The following is a 19,577-nucleotide window of genomic DNA, read 5'->3' on the forward strand; positions in this document are numbered from 1 at the left end:
AATGGGAAGATTGTAGCAAACACATGTTCCGTTATACGTATGATCAGTTACATCAATGGAAGAATTTCAGATTGGCTTTGAAAGAAGAGGGTATTAACCATTATGGGGAGGTAACGTCGAGTCATTATGTCTCGTGTGAAGCTCTTATAACGAGTACGTAGAAATCACTGGCGAAAATAATAGCGATAATTGCATCTGTATATTTAAATTAATAAGGGTGTTTTAAGAATTCTCTGCAAATGTATAATTATATTTCTTGAATAAATTTTATAATCGTATCATCATATCTATTAGACATATTAGCGCAAGCATATATAGGAAATAATTATCGATTCGTGCATAATTGAATACTTTGAATATAAATTAAAAGAAAATCTATTGAAAAGAAGTATAATTATGTCTTGGCACTTACATTCAATAATTTATCTATCTAAGTTTATCTCATTTTTTTCCATGAAATTCGTACCACATGGGCACGCAAAATATCTACAGTTCTTTTTTTAGTATCAATCTTCTTTTTTTCCATTCATCAAATAGTTGAGATGAAACCTTTGAATTAAATTATATCGAAGTAATTAGTATATTACTATTTATTATCTACTTATTAATATACATTACTTCATGCAGATGAAGCAGTAATTTTTATACACGTGTCATTTGTACGTTAACACACCTAATGTTAATGTTCTATTCGTATATAATGAGTAATTTCGGTATTTTATATTATCACATAGACGTAATATAGAATTATGTGATAAATAGTTATAGTAGGAAGAAAAATATGCGGGAAATCAGTTGAAAACTAATCTGCCAATGAGAATTTTCTCCCTTCTGGTTGCCTGAGCTTCTTATTGTTAAAAATACTCATATTTAATGGAAAGATTTCCAATTCACGAAGCGCTATTTTTAGATATTGGAAAGGTTCTCTCTCACAATTGTTTTATACGATTGTTTTTATAAAAAGCAATTATTTCTTTTTTTCTTTTTTTTTTTTTTTTTTTTTAACGATTAATGAGAATATATTTCAGTATACTATTTAATATAAATAAATACATGTTATGTAAAAAATTTTTTACATTACCTTTCAAAACTTAATAATTATTAATGTGTAATAAATTTATGTAAATTAAAGTATGCTCATCATTTGTTTCTTTAACAACAATAAACGTTAATATTCAGATGAAGCATTATATTTTTGATTATAAATTAGTTTACGTTATATAAGATGTTGTAGATAAATATAAAATTATATGTAGATATATCAAATTATATCTTCAAACATATTAAATTAAATTCACTTATTATACTCGGATTTTTAAGTTTATAATTAATTCTATCATGAAATCTGTTTTTGAATTCCATTAATAAATTTAGTAGGTGACGTATCTTATCTTAAACAATTATAATACAAATATTACAATTATGAAATTTTTTGATACTCCTTAAGAATTCAGTAGACTATGCGTGTGAATTTCTTATTTAAAATGGCTGAATTGAAACTCTCTTTTTTTATATGATGTAATATTAAAATAATATTATATCATTAAGAAATGTAATTTTATGATGCAATATATCTCTACAACATCTTATTACTTAAACTAAGTTAATAAAGTTTTATTTAAATAAGTCTTATTTACATAGATTTGCATTCAATTACTTTATTGCATAATTATATGATTTGCCAACTAATTATAAAGATTGATGGAGATAACAGAAGGAATTCGTTTCATTCGTTACATAAATAATGATCAGTTGGGATTGGGTGTGGTTCAAAGTTTTATATATATATATATATATATATATATATATTTTTTTTTTTTCGTACGTTTTATCATTATTTGGCTCATTTCGTTGCAAATTACGGAAAATTCCTTAAAATTACAATTGATACTTATAAAATGCATCATACTTTATTTCGAGATTATATTATGTTTATATATCTGTGGCCTAATTTTTATTGTTCTTTTGTACAATATCTGTTAATTCAAATTACATTAAATGCGATACTTTATCTGATAATGTCCGTGTATATGTAAAATAAAGATATAAGAATATAAAATATTAATTACGAGTATAAATGTACGTTATAATATTCTCAATTATATTGAAAAAAAAAAAAAAAAAAAAACTGTACGTTACGTTGAGCTGAATATACGATTAACACGTAGAAAAACAGGATAAAAGAAATTCTTTGAGTACTTCTGATTTGGGAATTACTTTAAAATTATGTAATACAATTTTTATCCTGTCAATATTAAAAAATATTCTTGACTGCTCAATAAGAAATATACTATTGAAAAAAATCATATGTATAAAATTGGAATATAAAAATGTACATATAAAAGATGTATATTATTCATAAATTTAATACGAATTTGATGTCACTTAGTAGAATAAATGCATATATCGTGAATGAGCTAAAATATATATTTAACGAATATGTATCATCATTTTATGATTTATTAGCAAAGGTTAGCGTAAATGATGATAATATTTTCAAAGTAGTGGGTGGTAAAACAAGTTATGAATATATCAGATTTTAATATAATGAAACGATGATAACACTTTACAATTTATACCTATTATTTTGAGTATTTTAGCAATTTTCGTTTATTATTCAAATAAAATATACAATTCTGGTAAATAAATTAGTTGTAAACAATGTTCGTATATTCTCATAATCTACAACAAATATATGTAAAAATGAATAATCCCTAATACTGGAATTTATCATTATAAGAGAAACCGGAAAAAGCTTATAATACTGTTAATGTTTAATAAGAATGCTTGTTTAACAATGAAGAATTAATTATAATTAATTAACATAATTTATTATAAAATTCAAAATCTGTTTCTTTTATTATGAAATATTGCAATACTTTTAAAGAAATATCTGCATGACAGTTTAAATTATTTATTATAACAGTTTAAAAATGAACAAATATTATTAATTAATTACTAGTGAATTTTATGGTAATAAATAAACTGGTATTTATTTTATAATTATTTTCTTACCATATAAACATTAATATTGTTGTAGTTTTGAAAAATGTTGATGGTAGTATTTATAAATAGTACAGTTGTAGACACAATTAATTAATGATTAGAAAGTTTAATTAAATTATGTATATATATATATATATATATATATAAATTAAACTAAAAGATAAAAATCTGACGTAAGAAAGCTAGCTAGTGAATAAATGAATTTTCAGACTATATAAATGTTTGCTACAATTTTTTCCTCGAAAATTCATTCTAGATAATCTGAAATTCTGTTACGAGTTTTCATATTGTAAACGCTTCTCAAACTTTATATTCGGGATAAAACTTTTTCTCGTAGAAAACTCCGCCAAGATTTTATTTACACTGCATTCGTCATCACATAAATAATATAACACAAACAAATCTCAAATACTTTCTAAAAGATTTCTTTCAACTATAAACATATGAACGGCGAGTTCTCATGATGTAAATAATTAAATAAATTTTACTTATTCAATTCGTTTCAAAATTAAAACATATTAATAAAACTTATAATTAATAAAAATTGCAGAATGAGACATATATTTGGTAATACCAAGGGGGTATGTATGCGCTACTAATAAGCTCAGTAATGCGAGGAATAAATCACCGTAGCTGGCCATTCCATATCCTGGAATATATATAGGAAGGTGTCGATTGTATGTAAGAACGAGTCCTTCGTAATCCTATAGCGCATAAGGTCGAGTTTCTCCTGTATAACTTTAGTGATTGCCGAAGAGCATTGTTACGTGTACATATTTATTCAATATTTCGTTGCAATTGTTCTTGAGTCTTGCAGCGAAGTTCAGAATATCATATGGAGTTTTTTTATTTCATGACTCTGTATTTGAAAGTTTGTAAAGTAACATAAGCAATTATGTGATAAGCTCTGGTTGACATAAAGATGCAATCGTGTATATTTTATTATGATAATATTTTTAAAAGTACTATTGGAAAATTTATATAACATTTCAAGAATAAAATAGTCTTATAAATTGTAAAAGTATTATAATGACATTAATAAATAATTTTATTTCTAAGTATAATTTAACAATAATTATTACCACATTTAATATTTTAATAACGGTACAAAGTATATTTATCATGTAATGAATGTAAATATCAGGTATGAATATAATATATTTAGAAAATATATTTTTGTAAAGGGTATTATGAAACTGCATACTATTATTCGGTATCCTTCTTTAAAACTTATTTGTGCGTCTCGACCGTCACAAATCTCTACGGATATGCATTAATTTTTGCATTAAACACATACACACACACGCACGCACGCACGCACGCACGCACGCACGCACGCACACACAGAAAAATAAATTATACATTACATAAAATGATATATATATATATATATATATATACTTACTTGAATTGTTTAATCACTACTTTAGTGAATAAATGTATATTTAACTAATCCACGTATCATAGATTTTATTTAGTTAAGATTATCGGATTAGTATATAATACATTTTCAATACAAATTTATATTTTAAATTTAAAATATGTACATAAATATGTACATAAATTTCATTAGTCAACAATAAACGGACACTCTAAAGTAATGAATGAATTAATTGAGACTAAAATATCTTATTAATTTAATTATACGTTAATTGTATAATGCATTAGTGACACAATATTAGAAATAGATTACAAACAGAACGCATATTTTAAAATTAACGATATAAAGAAAATAAATTGATAATTTAGCAAATGGATCGCTAAATGCAGTAGGTGTTTCTTCAATTCAGATGGAAAAAAAAAATCTAATTAAAGGGATTGGATCATCTCCATTGAGTCTCAAAGTGTCCCATAACAGAGTACGATTGAAGTAGAATTAAAATAAAAAAAAAAAAAAAAAAATGAAGAATCATCGTTTAAAGGTACAGAAGAAAGATTAAATCCTCAATGCCAACCGCTCAGCAAATCCTAATTAAAAAACGATAATTAGGACAGATGGATTGTGCAATAGTCCGCGTTCATACGAATCTTTATTTCTCATTCCTTTATCTCTCGCGGTTCGCTTTTGCCCCTTCTTCTCTTCTTACGATTCACGCGGCGATCGTGACGAACATGCGCCAAACGTCTCTCCCGCCCCTACTCTCCCCTCCCTCCCCTCCCTCCCGCCCCATACGTCCCTCACGTCCCTCACGTCCCTCACGCCCTTTCTGTTGCGTCAAGGCACGTAGGATCGAGCGGATTAGGGACATGATTTCCATTATTTGAAAAACGAGAGGTTATGAAATTTACCGCTTTCCTGAGCTTCGTATTATTAATTCGACTCTCTTGGAGTGAAATATGGCGGGAGCTTAAATTTCCCCGGAGCTGGCGAGTGTTATAGTAAATCGTGGCTTCGACAGCTGTCGATAATCGCCAGGTCTGATTTATAAATTGATACGTGCAGATAATTGGAATCGACGAGTCACTTCAACGGCTTTAAGTTGCGATTTGCGATCCCGTTTGAATCAAGATCGATCGATTCGCCGTAATTTGAGTTTGATGAGAAAATCAGCCAGAGCTCGCGTCATAGGATCAATAAATCGGTGCCCAGCGATCGATTATCCGATCGATATTAAGTTTTCCGTTCGCATTTGGAAGGTAGTCGGTAAGTGTGAAAAGCTCGGCGACGCGGCGTCTATCATCCTTATTGCGCACGCGAGCGAGACGACGAGGAGGCAGGAAAACTCGAGGCCGTTGTTCTGGAAGCGTTTCTCTACGTCCGTCCTGAGATCGCGGGCAACGTAGCGGGCAGCTCAAGTCCAGTGGAACGAAGGGCGCGAGGACCTATAAGTCAGCCAGGCAGGCGCCTCGTCCGCTCCACGATGGCCCCGCCCCCGCGGCCTCCACGAGGCTTGCGCGTGCGCGCGCCGCCGGCGTCCGCGAGAGTTACCGCCGTACTCGCGGCCGCCACCCCCGCAAACCGAATCAATAATTTCCGGGGATACGAAGGACCGACTCCCCACATCCACGGGAAAAAGTCTTGGCGCGGGGTCGCGCGGGGCTGCCCTGGCGCACTGGACGAGGGAGCTCGGGCTGGGGGGGGTGGTGGTGGTGGTGGTGGTGGTGTGTACTGAGCGGAGGTAGGAGCAAGAGAGAGAGAGAGAGAGAGAGAGAGAGAGAGAGAGAGAGAGCGATTGGGAGGATGGGAGGGAGGGAGTGAGGGAGGGGAATATAGTGAGAGAGGAAGTAACGAGGTGCACGTCGGCGCGTCGAGCGCCCAAGGGGTCGAGAAAGGGAGTCGAGGAAGTCGAGTCGCGCAGACGGACGCGAGCCGGAGTACCAAGAGGAGTGTATTAGCTCATCGAGCGGACCTCGCCGGGGACTGGCAGCGCGATTGGCCCACGTGCAGTGCGAGTGCCACTTCTCTCTCTCGCCTCTCTCCTCGCTCGCACTATCTCTCTCGCTCTCTCTGTTTGCGAGCTAAGAGAAGTATTTACTCGCGGTGGTAAATATTCGCATTATAACCTTTTGATATAATATACTGCCTGACACCTCAATGTACCCCCGTCATCGTGCACTCTTCAAAACACTATCCTCTTCCAGTCCACACACCGCCCTCCCCCCATCCACCCCGCGACCCGATTAACGAGTCACACTGTTCCCGATAGCATCATCTTACATGTATGTTTAGTGATTAAGTGCCGCGGCGCGACGACGACGATCTCGTGGGTCGAGCCGTTGAGAGCGGACTTCCCCGAGGCTGACATCCCGGCGACTCACCCTCGCACACTTGTTGAATGCGCGCCTCGGCGAGCGACGTTCAACGCGTTCGAACGACGAACGCTCGTCTGTGTTCGGCGGTGACGGCTCTTCCATCTCGCTTTCGTACGCTCGATCGAGGTTACGACGTCTTCTGTGGCCCCTCGACTTTTTCTCTCTCCACCCCATTCCATCCACCGTTGATGGACATTACTGTTTACGTGCGCAATATGCTGTTTACCGTACACGAAACCAGTGACTTTAATGCGCGATTCCTGTTTACGCGGCAGTGACGGGGCCTTGTATGTGCGTGTGTATGGGGGGGGGGAGGACTCGCGCGTGTATCGGCCGGTTGGAAGAGATGCGAATGTCAAATCGTGAGATATTGACGCAAGTTGTTCTTGCTCTTGCTAGTTTCACGACTCGCCGACGATTGTCGGATGAGCTTCGAAAGAACATTCGTTAATCAAGATGCCTCGCTTACTTTCTAAATTTTACGTTCCTTTATTAACGTCGATTGTTGGCCAATTAAAGCCTACCTATCGTCAAATTGAATAAATAACGAATAATCAGCAATGTTGCATATAATACACTTATTTTGCATTGACGGTATTTTGAAAATTCGTGTGACAATTTGTTGAGTCGAGATTCGTCGTAAATGTCCGTAGAGTTGGAAATTCCAATTGTTAATTGACTGATTGACTAATCACTGTAGCGTCCATAAGTCGTTGGATGTCAGTTGGCGAGAAGTGCGCGCAAATAAACCCGAAGGTAAAACTCATACCCCTGGAGATCCTTGTCGTAGCCGTTTATGAGATGAATATTACAATAGTTCAGGTATCGTTAAATAAAAGCCACACAATCAGGGTCGCAAGAGAAGAATGTGGCGAGCACATATATAACCGAAGGTATAAAAAATTAAAAAAAAAGAAACATGCAAAAAAAGAAAAAAAAAAAAAAGAATAAAAGAAATCCTTGTATAACGAGCTACAATGAAATGTTATTGACGAGATTCTAATCAATAAAACAAGAAAGAAAAAAAAAGAAAAAATAAACTAGAAAAATAATTAGATGATATACTGTCAAATTGCTTTGTATTTTAAGTCTTATGAGAGTATTGAAGAAGCACAAGGTGGCTTCTAAAGGGTAAGAAAAATAAATAGGAAGCGACTTCTCCGTTTTTCTAGAGAAACGGAGAATATTCTCTCTCCACACATTTTGCCCCTTCTAAGCAAAAAAGTAAAGTGTATAATAGAGATAGAGGGAATGTGTGGGGCATGGTGTAGGCCTCCTGGGGATACCCGCCATGTAAAACAACGGGAACGCGTGCCCCGCACGGTACCCCATGGGTGACGTGGAAAGCCGTGCATTCTCTATTTGTTTTTATTATCATCCATCCTTTCCTAATCTGCTTATCTTAGCGCGCGCATTTTCTCTCTCTCTCTCTCTCTCTCTCTCTCTCTCTCTCTCTCTCTCTCAAAAGAAATGTCGCTTCAAAAGGATTATATGATTCGGGAACAAAGTATCAGATTATCTGGAAACGCGTAAAACAATTGTGTTGAGTAATTTTGAAAATATCTCAATGTCTAATGTGCCGTTCTTTCCATCCTACCCAATAGCTGCATAACATTCCTTTCGATTCGACCAACTTATGGTGATTCAATTTTTAAAATGGATATTTTTATATCACTAAAATGCATTATAACGATATCGATAAAAAAAAAAAAAAAAAAAAAAAAAAAAAAAAAAAAAAAAAAAAAAAACTCAAAAAATAAAAAAAAACTCAAATGGTTTATATATTTTTTATATTTTACGATGACATTTTTCGTAAGGAGAGCGGAGAGGAATTTCGTCTTATTTACGTGATGTATGACTATGTTGTGAATAACTACCTAATAATCTAAAAAATTTCTTTTTAAAAAATAGCCAATTTATTTTCATCATGAGATCACTTATTATAGTGATTTTTATTTAATGGAATAAAGTAGTCCGTATTATTTATTTATTATACTTATTGTAAGTATCGGTGAATGAGCTTCAGTAAAATGATCAATAATATTCATTGCTTTAACAATATTATGTACATTTACTCAAAAGAATAAAATATTTCCTTCAAATAATTGCAATTAAACAAATTTACGATTCAAGTTTCATTTATTACTATTATTTTAAATTCGATAAAACCAAATTTTCCTTTTAAAATTATCTTTTAGAATTCTCCGTAAACAGATATTATATATTTAATAGAAAAATTGAAGATACGCGTGAATTTAACTTTTTTTATTTATTTATTTTTTTTTTTTTTTGTTGGTTCTTTTCTTTAATCGAATGGATGAAATTCCTGGATAATGAAGCGAAATGAAAAAAAAAAAAAAAAAAGAACCCTGTAATCATGAACTAAAGACATTTACATTGAAGTAGAAATTTAAGCGGATGAGGTCAGACATGCAATTGAAAATAATAGAAGTTTTGTATTTATTATCTATTTAAAGTCATTTCATTTTTAATCTCATTATATTATGGCTGACGAATGAAATTAATGAATTAAAATTGGTATATGCGATTGATATTTAGCACCTCCTTAATTATAGAATTAATATTTAACAGGAATAATTTCAAATTTAATTCTCAAAAGCCAAAGAAGAGGTAGGATAAATTTAATATATCTTCTTTCTGTTTTACGTTTGTTTAATATAATGTCACACAAATAAAGCAACATACTCGGGAAATATTAAAACAGAATTTCACAATACACTCGGTATATAAAAATAGTAAAAAATTCATGTAGGTCATCTTAGTGCCAACATAAATATAACTAATTCATTATAAAATAAAAAAATAGAAGATTAGCAATAAATTTTTAATGTAATCCCAGTAGCCGAACGTAGATTTATTTTAAATAAAAATAAATACATCATGACAAACTGATGAAATGCAAAGATTTTTCTATAATTAATTTTCATGGATTAATATCTCAATATATAGACTGTGGAAGAATTTTGGAGTTTATATGCATAGAAATATTAATTAATAGATTATTTCCCAATTTGGGTATTATGATTTAAACATACTCGGGTCAACTACATAAAGGTGGATAAATTTTGAATTTAAAACAATAATCGCGAATTAAAGGGACACAGTGTGAAGGCAATTTAATTACTCATAATTTCTCAATTTTAATAATTTATTTTTATATTGCTAATTAGTCTGATCTGATATTTAATTTGCACGAGATAAGAAAGATAGAATAACTATTTCTATCAATAATTCTATCAATGATGTATGATATGATAGAAAGATGATTTTAGTAAACAAGTCATGTTAAGCGTTTATATATTATTTGAAATTTTTATTCATACATTTCTAATTGTTAATTACAACATTTACAAATATATATAAAAAATGCTTCTACATATTAAAATAATATCAACATTTGAAATATATTTATGAAATTATAAAGACAAGATCGTACGTCCGCTTAATATTTTTTTACATTTACCACTAATAATACATTTAATATTATTCTTTTATCTTATTTCTAATATTGTTAATCATTATTGAATCATTGGTATTGTTAAAAATTTTAAGCCTCATTTTTACTCCTTAATTTCAGAATGTTAAACTCCATATTTTTGATATTTAATTATATCCGTATATATTTTATACTGATTTTTTTTTTTTTTTTTTTTTTTTTTTTTTTTTTTTACAACTTTTCATACTCACTTATTATTACTCATCGATCAACATGTTTTATATTTTAGTACACAATTTTAATAAAGGATTCATTTTAACAGTAAAACGAGTAAAATTGATAATTTAGAAGAAAACTATATTTACATAAATGAATATAGATATATATATATATATATATATATATATATACATATAGGGCACGTTCATGGTAATCGATGGTACTTGATAATAAATAATATAAGGCGTGAAAATTAGGAAAACGTAATTAGAATTTGACAGTCGTTATATACGATGGAATTATTTACTCGTACAATATGATTGGAATAATGTTCGGAATTGGAGTATTTTCCAGGACCTAAGCTCTCGAATTTCTGTAAACACTTGATTCCCGGAATTCTCGAGCATTCTAAAGCTTAACTTTCGAACATCCTGCAATATTTATCTTGTATCCGCATAGCAACACCTATGCATCGTTGCCAGCTAATTAAGCTATCGTGTGGATATTTAAAGCAAGCCCAGCAGGAGACAGGAGTGGTAGATTTTCTGTGAGTAAGCCAGTCGGTCATGCTAGTCAGCCATGTGTTCAGCCATGTTGGACTAGAGATATTCATCCACGAGGACTAGTTGGTGAGCAAGTTACTCATAACAACAGATGAAAGATGGGTCAATTCTCTTGTGCCGTATGATAAGGGTTTGACAATATCTCCTTCGTATTAAATATTTGCCAGACTAGTACAATCGTCACAAGATCGGGTCAAGGCTATCATTAATCGTTGTTAATCCTTATAAGATTAGCAAAGGCTACGAAAAATTCCTTGCTAATACTTACAAGATTAGCAAAGGCTACGAAAAATTTATTGCTAATACTTACAAGATTAGCAAAGGCTACGAAAAATTCATTGCTAATACTTACAAGATTATCAAAGGCTATTTATTATAGATAGAAAATCATACACACTGATAAGGAGTCGCTTACAAGATCCTTACAAGATCAACAAACAACAACATCATCAACATCATCAAGGAGTATCAGGTCTAGGTAAACTATTCACCACAGGATCAGTTCCAACGAACCGAATCATCGTGATTGAACATAGTATATACATCCTTCCATCGCATAAATCCAACACATCAATAATGTAATTGTAAATAAACCATAATAAACCATATTTATCGAAGAAGCAAACACTATACACTACAGCGCTTCCACTTAACACCCCTTTCCAGGCATCCGCTAGGGCGGGCGGCAAATTATTATAAAACTATCGAAACATTGGCAGTTGGAGGCAGGAAATCAAACCGCTTCGAACATTTGGTCCTTCAAGCCGAATATAATGGAACTGTATTGGGTGGTCTAGGGTGGATTGTCATTGATTCGATCCGTTTAAGGGTCCTCGGCCTCGATGATGGAATAAGCCTTTAGTTGATGGAGACGCGGTTATGAGGTGGTAGTGCCATGTGACGACTCCCATAATTTCATCGAGGTACGGTCGAATTATTGAGAGATTTGACGTGCTAAAATGCAGTTTCACAAATCTTCTGTGATTCCCAATGTTGTTAGTTGTTTTATCGACTTATCGAAGATTTTGACGAGTTTCTCCAACGCAGCTGTGTCTCATTTTAATTGAGGTTGAATGGGGTGGTGGGTGGGAAGAGCTTAGTGAGACACGAATGAACTAATTGCCGTTCGTTATTGTAACGTTCAGTGAGCAGCTCCGAGGCTGATTACTTGCAGAAATTAATTGTATTATTGTACCTTCCAATGCGGCACGGAGTTAACGGAGGCAGTTTCGCAACCTCGTAGTTTGCTATCGTTGTCCACTATCAATCCTATGAAGAGATGACGAAACTCTTGTTTTCCTGATAATTTGAAAATATTGCCATACTGGCCATGTCGCGGTCACCTATGTATGATCCTTGATGAAGGTATCATCGTGCAGCTCTTCGATGTGTAAAAATGCATCTGAAATTTTATCCGAAGAGATATCGCATTACGATGACTCATATACCTCAGCCAATTCCTTCATTAATGAGATACGAGACAATAGAGTTTTTGCCTTTTGTCTCGAGTTTTCTTTCCTTGGTTGCCACGTTGTTGTCGTGGCTCGTTCGGGGGGGGGGGGGGGGGGTGTTCCGTAAATATTCGGATGCTGTTTAACATAGTGTTACGTGTTGCATAGTATGCAACCAGTGATGAAAATGTAACTGTTAAATTTTTGATGTTGCACGTGTGCAGGGAACTGGTGAGATGCACCACTTTCCACTATAATCCTACTCGAAGGACCAAATGTTGGAAAATGTTTGATTTCCTGGGCGAGTGAAGCTCTGTCGAGTCTTCCACCAATTCATGGAATTTTTCACAAATCATGGTTCGGCAGATTTGTCCGTAGAGTGCACTAATTATATCCATCAATCGGTCTGTGTAGTGAAAACAAACATATTTCAATGATTATTGTATTAACATAAATTTTTTATATTCTTTTTACATTTTTATGTAATTTTTTATATAAAAATGATAGGAATATTACGTTGACGGAAAAATATTTTTAAACATAATACGATATTTCTTAAACAAGGTTTTTCTAGAAGGGAAATTTTCTTATTCATTGAATGATTTCAAAATCATGCAATAATTCAAATAATTTTATGCTCGATCGTCAAATGCATAAAAAAAAGGGTAAAATAAAATTAAAAATGTTTTACACCTAAGATATTCACTAAATAGATTCACTTTTCAGCGAATATACTTTTCTGAATTATTCAAATGTTTAATTGTTGAGAATTAAAATTTTTCGATTTCAATATGATGTATTTATGCATTTATTATAATAATTTATAAGTTATGCTCACAGTGTCTATTTTAATGACGAACATTTAAATATAATGATTATATGATACGAAACTAATGAAATACTAAGAGCATGAGCGCACGAATTTTAATGTACAACACAACGTATTTTATGAGAAAATTATAAGTTGCGAAAATAAAATATTGTTTAACACCAAATTGCGATGTATAATATTTTCATTCCACTAATATTATTAAGACATATTATAAAATAAATTGCCAATACTTTGTTAATTTAAAAATCGTTCGAATTATTATGCGAGTAAATTAGATAATATTTCTTTTGTATATAGTTTGAACTTGACAATTCGAATGAATTAAACTCTAAATTATATTAATGTTACATCAATCGTGAATATTCGTTTGATTTTTATATTTAATTGAAAGGAAATTGATCTTAAATGCCAAGTGAAAATGTATCGATCAAGGCTTTGTAAATAATATACGAATGTTGCTATTGAGAATCAAATAAATATTTAACGTATAATGCATTTTTATTTATTTTCAATTAATATTATTATAGCTCAAAGTAAGTTACAGATGCTTTGAAAATAATTAAATTATTCGCAAGAAATTTATGTAGACAAATGCGCTTTGTAAATATATATATATATATATATTTACAAAGCGCATTTGTCTACATAAATTTCTTGCGAATAATTTAATTATTTTCAAAGCATCTGTAACTTACTTTGAGCTATAATAATATTAATTGAAAATAAATAAAAATGCATTATATGCACAATGATTTTTTTGTTTTTTGTTTTTTGCGTGTTTGTGTGTGTGTGTGTGTGTGTGTGTGTGTTTTTTTTAATATTATATAAAGATTAAAATATCGTATAAAATGTATATAACGAAAGAAGTTTGAAATTACAAGTTTTTTGTTCATTATGTAAAAGGAGTTGACGTTGGTGTCAGTCAGCATTACTTATCAATTATTTATCATAGGCCAAGAATTCTTCGCGTTTGTCCATAAATTTCTTTATATCCATAATTTCATAAAAATGCAATTATTCGTAATTATTTATTTAATCGCTGAAGAGTTATTATTTTTAATAAAAGTAATCCGACGTTTCATGACAGGATACCTTTAACGTTTGATCGAATTTAGAAAATTCAGTAAAAAAACAGCTTGTTTTTTTTTTGTTTTTTTTTTTTTCATCTAAATCACTCGATGAAATTCCTTTTGTCAAACAATATGACAAACTTTAGTCGTGTCAAGTCAATAGCACTTCGATTTTACATCAATGTTGTGTAGCGTTAAAAATAAGAGCAGCTTTTGTATAAACGGAATCAACTATAAATGAAGTTTTTTTGTTTTTTTTTTGTTTTTTTTTTTGTTTTGTTTTTGTTTTGTTTCATACAAAACGGGTATAAAGACTGAGATAATATTTTAATTAATATAAGAAGCTCGTGGAAATGTAAATGATGCAATTAAATTAAAATACTAAATATAGTATTTGGAATAATGTACTTATTCATTAGTAATGTGCTTATTATACTTTTATTATACGTTTGTCCCACTACTGTAAATTCTTATTTGTACGTCTATAGTCGCCGGAGATCGCTATGGAAGTAACTATAAATTATTATTAAACGATCGTGGTGTACTATAATGTTCATTTCCTATAACATAGCAGCCTATTATTTGATATGCGTATAAATTTTTGACAAAATTATATTAAAACCCATGTTTTACTTATTTTGATAAATATTCTATGGAATGTTATATGATGGATGCTTTGTTCAAAATAATAGTTTTTCTTGCTGCAATATGTGTTAAGATAGAATGAATTCTATTTTATTCAAATTGAATAAACTATTCTAAAATATTTATTTTTTTTTTTAAGTTTAAGTTATTATTATTATTAGTATTGATAAATACTTTAAACTATGATAAAATTGTATAATTTTTCTTCCAGAGAGATAACATTTATTTTCTTTAAATTGGTTAATCCGAATAATTGCTTAACACGGCTTTTCACTATTAAATTTAATTAATACAGACACGTAACATGTTTAATGTAATATGGCAAAATATTCAATAATTAGGATGTAATTTTTCTCATACGTGATTATTAAAAATATCATATTAACATTACATTCTAATATTCTATATAATAATTTGCATTTTTTTATTATTATTATTAAGGTATAATAGCTATCATATCCTTATAGATGGTGTTTAGTCTTGTATTTTAATGGGGTTTAACGACACGAGTAATCGAGTAAATATATTTAAAAAAATTAATATTTATTGTATGTATATATATATATATATATATATATATATATATATCGAATAAAGATAAATGTTTTATTTAATAATGTAATTTGTAAGATCGTTATATTTTTACGTAATATTATTATTATTATTATGACTTGAGTAAATTATGGAAATTTTGCATAATATATGTTTAAAATGTATCACTTTACCGGACGAAAGAAATAAGGTTGGGTTTTTCTTTAAGCTTAACTGAGATAACATACTTTCTCGCTAATTATTAAGCAATTCTACACTTTTTATAGGGCGGCATCATTACGTACGCGTAGAACAAGTGTGATTAAGCAGATAGAAACTTAAAACTAATCACGTAGACTAGCCAATAATAATGATTCAGAGTCCAGGCTATCTTTAGCTAAATTAAATGCGCCAATTTCATCAGGGAAGGGAGAAAGGAAGCTACGGCGTTAGCGTTGATATAGCGCTCCTCTGCTAACGTCACGAAGCGTTGGGCAAATTGTCGGAACTCGAGTGGGAGTGTGTTGTCGGTCTAAGCAGGGCCGCGAGCGGGATACGGAAGTGCATTATTACGTAGTCGGCGGCGTCTGCGGCTGCGCCGGGAAATGTTTGGACGCGTACGACGCTGACGACAATGATGACTGGACGGCCCGGAAAAGAAAGCCAGAGCCGAGGCGATTTTGATTAAAAGTGTCGGACTCGTGGCTGCCCGCACGACGCCCACGCCCACTCGACCCCGTACTTCCCTTCTTATTGACGTACTCTCTATGCGCCAGACTGATAGAATTACGTGCAGGAGAACTTTTCCCCTTGGTGGAAATTCCTATTGGCAGACTTTGGGCGCTTCAGACTATTATTTCGACATATTCCGTAATTATCCTGACTTTTTTCGACTCCTTATGTCCACGCCTCGGGACATTTATTACTTATCAGAGTCAGATTTCGGTTATTATTATTGTTCTTGTTGTTCACTTTCATTAGCGCTACTATATTTTAATGTATGATTACGAACAACCGGAATTACAAACCTTATGCATAATTGTTGCCGTACGTACTTCGATTATGTTTGTTTTATATAATTAGTTTAGTTATGGTGGCACTAAATTTAATATTACTCTATCGGATAAGTAGTTATCTATCCACTGATATTACATTGAAACTCACAATGAAGATATATTGACGTATATAGGTGACGTACGTATACGAATATAATAATAATAATAATTTCTTTATTATGATTTTCACTATGTTAAAGAAACATATGCGTAAGTACGTAATATTAAGGAGGTTAAAAGGTTTATTTATTAATTTTTTTTTTTTTTTTTTTTTTTTTTTTTTTGGAAAATCATGATGGTACTTATTATCTATTTTCATTTATTTCTCTTATTGTATAAGTACTATTAAGATATTTTGACAAACATCTTTCAATTTATAAATACAATTTTATTTGCTCATCTTGTGATGAAATCAATAACGTCTTGTAATTTTCGTTAATAATTGTTAAATGGAAATTCATGAAAATTTTATTTGAAATTACAGATAAATTGACGACATAAATTAGAAAAAATCTCAATTCCACCATATTAACTGTGGATGTTGTAATAAGAATTAATTTTTAAATGACAAAGTATTGGTATAATAAAAAATAATTTTTTTACAGTAGATTTTTATTTAAATTTATTTCTACATCATATCATCACGCATATAAAATTTAGACGAATGCCTTTGTGGATTATTTTTTTTATTCATTCATTTAAGCTTCTTCTACGTTATACAATATTGCTATCATTATTTACGTTTTTTTTTTTTTACTATTAAAAATATATAATAAATATAATCAAAATTTTTAATTGGCTTTTAGATATAAGCATTTAACTTATTCAGATTGAAATATTCTATTTAAAAATGAGTATTTATGTTGAAAAATGGATGAAAGTGAGACTTATGATAATCATAGTAAAAGGAATTCAAATATACATCATAGAATACTTTCGAATATATTAGAAATTAAATTTAAGTAATTTTCATTTGTAATATGCATAAACGCGTGCACCAACATCTATCTCCCTCTTCCTACACAATATACAAGTATAATTAAGCTTCATTCGTGCAATAAAAATTAATATAATAATATATATTCTTATTCTAATGAATACGATGGTGTGGGTTAATGAAAATCAATAGTTATAATTAAATTAAAGCTTAAACAAGTAAACGCAGATAAATGCATTACGCTTCGTGCTTAGTCGCACAGTAAAAACTTAATATTAAAATTCATTCGGTGTATAACAAAGGGATCGAGGGATCTAGGAATCGAGTAAATTTAGTCGTTATTTTTATTTTACGTATTTATTCGTGTTTTGATAATAATTTCCTAATCCCTAACCATCTATCTCAATAAAAGATTTTTCCTGAATGATATGCTTTCACTGCTTTTCTATTCTTGTACTATGTTGTTCGCTCAATTCAATAGTTCATCATGCTTTTATTCGTTTATTTTCTCCACGAATTAATAATTTCCTTGTACGTACTTTGCAGAGCGTAAAAGAGAAAAAATGACAAATTGAAAAAATCGGAATATGTATTATTTATTGATTGTATAAATATATTAACCAATCGTTAAATTAAAATTACTCTCAGAATTCTTAACGCGGGCAGATTTTGTTATCATTTGTTAAATATTTTTAAATTCTCTTATTATAATTTATATCTATAAAGTTGACCCGAATCCATAATTTTGACTCAAGCATCGACATATTGAGTGTGAGCAACTTGTGTCAAGTCGCATTTGTGAATGCAGACGTCGACAGCGAGAGGCTAATCACAAGCGAGTCTAAGTGCGTCTAGAAGTCCAAATTTAAATAGCAGAAACGCTACTTGAAGCTGTGATTCGAAAATGCCAAATTTCCGTTGAAATTGTTCTGGGTTACTGTCATTCCCGGAAGCTCGAGCGATCCGAGATGAAAAACTATTATTTTACAGGAAATTAAGGAAGCGATTATATGGGATGGTAAGCGAGTATTATGGCCTTATTTTGGTAAACTTAACATCTTGAATGCACGATGAGAAATCGAAAAGATTACTCTTTAGCTATTGGATGAGGCTCGAATAACGACAGGATAGGCCTCCGGGAAAAATGTATTGATATTTCCGTAATTTCTTAATTCATTATCTGTATTTCCTAGGATGCTGAATGCTATGTCTTCTCTTGTTTTATACAATATTATCGATGCAGAGCATATATATATATATATATATATATACACATATGTGCAAAATTAAATGAGAATTTATTTATTTATTATTATTACTATCGATTATTAGAACCACAACACTCAATAATTTTCACCAATAATAGTAATTATGTAATAATAGAAATAAACATTCGTTGTAATTCTGTATTGATGCATCATATAGATTATAAAATTGAAAATATTTTTAATTTTAACAATAATATATATAATAAATTCCAATCAGGGAAATACTTCATATTTTTATTTCTAAATCGTCCTAGGAATCTTCAATTTTAGAAAATTAAGGGTGATTTTGACGACTCATCGATATAAACTTTTTCCATCAAGTGTAACGAATTACCCTTTCATAAATTTTTTCAACAAAGATTTTTATCTGGCAAATTTTTATAAAGAAAAATTAATTCTTTTAGGATGTTTTTTTCATTTTTTTCCCTCTAAATATCTGAAATAAATCATTATTATAATTATTATGAATGAAGCGGTTCTATGTATTGGATTAATTTAAAACAAATTTATATGTACAGTATGTAGTTAAATAGTGAGAAAAAATTTAGATAAATAGGTTTTCATGAAAATATGTAATTACTTATAAATGCTTTATTCTTTAATTAAAACAAGAATACATAAGTTATACAAAGGTAGAAGTAAAGAATATAATAATTAGTATTTATATAAGTAATTAATAAAATTTCTCGATATTCCAGAGCCGTTTGCTATTCATTAACGTTCCGTATAACTTGAATTGCTTTTTCGTTCAGACCGTAATATTATGTAAATTTATTTATAAATGACGTAT

This window comes from Ceratosolen solmsi, unplaced genomic scaffold (assembly GCF_000503995.2).
Source record: "Ceratosolen solmsi marchali unplaced genomic scaffold, CerSol_1.0 scaffold10, whole genome shotgun sequence".
Classification (NCBI taxonomy): domain Eukaryota; kingdom Metazoa; phylum Arthropoda; class Insecta; order Hymenoptera; family Agaonidae; genus Ceratosolen; species Ceratosolen solmsi.